Source organism: Vicugna pacos, chromosome 13 (genome assembly GCF_048564905.1).
Source record: "Vicugna pacos chromosome 13, VicPac4, whole genome shotgun sequence".
NCBI lineage: Eukaryota > Metazoa > Chordata > Mammalia > Artiodactyla > Camelidae > Vicugna > Vicugna pacos.
The window spans coordinates 6,201,725-6,204,526 of NC_132999.1; positions in this window are offsets into that span (position 1 = coordinate 6,201,725).

Below are 2,802 nucleotides of genomic sequence, written 5' to 3' on the forward strand. Positions count from 1 at the left end.
AGTGTTATGCACACTGGCTTGTAAATTCTCTCCTGTTGAATCACCTGATACAGAATTTATTATATAATTGTTGTAAGATTTCTGCAAGGATGTTCATTGAAAAGGCATTGGGTATTTTGCAAACAGAAAGTAGTGAAAGGATGAGTTTATTTGATAAGAAAACTTTTACACACCAAAAAGAATGAAACATTACTGAGTTTTTCAATATGTCAGTCTAACAATAGCCAAATGATTTTTTTTTTAGAGTCACCCTAGAAAAAGGACTGTCATCTGAATAAGTGAATAAACATCTTAGGTATTTGTAGTAAAGATGATGAAATAATTTCACAAACTTTAAAAAAATGAAATACACATTTCTATTTCTACATCAGAAAGTCAAGATATAAATCTCCAGGGGGATGCTTTTAAAAAGATAACATTTTAATGCCTTGAGGATATTCATATGGCTTATTTAAATATTATTTTCTGAAAGCATACATTTGAATTCCCAGTTTCTTTAGCTGGTTGGGTGATGGTTTGGGAAGCATTATGCTGCCCAATTTTCCTTGCATTTAAAAGTTTCTTTTTTTTTAACATTTTTTATTGATTTATAATCATTTTACAATGTTGTGTCAAATTACAGTGTAGAGCATAATTTTTCAGTTATACATGAACATATATATATTCATTGTCACATTTTTTTCTCTGTGAGCTACTGTAAGATCTTGTATATATTTCCCTGTGCTTTACAGTATAATCTTGTTTATCTATTCTACAATTTTGAAATCCCAGTCTATCCCTTCCCACCCCCCGCCCCCTTGGCAACCACAAGTTTGTATTCTATGTCTATGAGTCTGTTTCTATTTTGTATTTATGCTTTCTTTGTTTGTTTGTTTTAGATTCCACATATGAGTGATCTCGTATGGTATTTTTCTTTCTCTTTCCATTTACTGTTATATATCTGGATTATTTTGTCTCTACTTTGAAAGCAATTTCAATCAATCTCTTGATGTAGTCCAGTAAACATTCTCATGTTAAATGATCTCTTAGTTATTATTAAGAAGCAGATTTTCTCTCCTTGGTGACATAACTGTATGATTTGTTCAAGTTAGGAAGAGGAAAACAACAAACCAGAAATAGAATTATGCTTATTTTATTATTCCAGTGCTTAACACTTGGACAGAATGTGGTTGTTTTTTTTAATTAATACGGAAGACTTTTTTTTTTCCTTTTTCTCTCCCCTGCATGGCTTCAGTTGATTTTTATTGTTGTTTTGTCTTTAAAGGAGACTGTTTGGATGAGTCACTGAAGCAGTAATGAAAAACAAGAGGTTGAAAGTCCCCATTTCTCTCTCCCAGACAACTTGAGGCAAAGCAGGCATTCCGCATGATGTTTTAGAAGGAAATTCAACTCTTAAGATCTCTGTTAAAAGCACAAAAATAAAAATAAAAACAAACAAAAAAGCCAAAGGCTATTAGTGGCTGCTAAAAGGGATCTTTCTTTATTCAATCTGGAAAGGCAAATAACTCTTTATTCTTTTAGAAACAAGGCTTTGTCATTTCTTAGGATTTGTTTCACAAAACTTATGGCAAAGCCAATGCCAATGCCAATACCCGGTGACTCCATTATATTCCCACAGCCGTGTTCTTCACCAGGAAATGAATGAACAGAAATAGAAGGTACGATTACTAAACTCTTAGAGGAGTATTCTTATTTTTTTGCTATTTTAGATCATTTTCAACTCTTGGGCATATTCTTAGTTCTATGAATTCATTTTGAAAAAAAGAAATAAGAAAAAATAAATTTAGCTGTCACTTTAAACTAGTGCATATATGTGTGTGTGTCTTAACTGTTGTCAGTTTTCAAACATGAAAGATAAAATAATTTTTCTTCTAAAAAAAAAAGTGGGTAATTTCCACTCACTGCTCATAGAAAAACTACTGATCATTTCATACTAACAATTTATAGTTGACCATAAGCCTCTTAGGTCCATGCTACTGAAGTTAGGCATACGGCTCACCTGAAATTTCTCACCAACTTATACAACATTATGGGAAGCCACTGTGTCAAATGTGATGCTTTAGAAAACAGTCATTCTTTGATGGACTCTGGGAATACTGAAAAAAAAAAAAAGCCCTTTAGTGGAGCTAAAAGGAGCCACATGCCATGTATTTAACATCATTTCTTCACTCACTCATTCATCAAACATTTGCTTTTAATATATAAGGTGCTGTGCTTGATAATGGAGAAGGCAGGATCAATATGAATTGTGAGTTTTCTCTTTTTGACCAATTACATTTGAAACTCATGTAGTTTTGCCTTCTCTCTTCCTTGACTGTGCCAAAGGCTGTGAAGAAGTGAATGAGAATCATTAAGATGCTGGTGATTCAAAAGCCACCAGTAAATTTTGAAAGAATATTTTTTCAATACAGTGGCGAGGAGACAGATTTAAGGAAGTTCTATAGAGAATGAGTTAAAATAAAGCTAAGGCTGAGGTAGAGACTTTTTTCAATAAAAGTAAGAAGAGTGTTTGGCGACCGAATGTGACAAGGTCAAGAGAAATACTTTTTCTTTCCACTAAATGAAGAAGATTTGTTACGTGTTCAGTTAGAGAGGGAACATGAAAGTAGTGGAGAAAAAATGTCTAGAAAGTGTTATCACTGGTGGTGGTAGTGATATATGTATTGTGAGATTGCCTGAGTAAATTTAATTTTTTGAGGAAGTGGGCTGAAATGGACCCAAATGTTCCCCACTCCTGGGGGATGCTCCTCTGGGAGAATGACACCATCAATAGGAAGATGCCCCATGGGGACGGGAATCAGC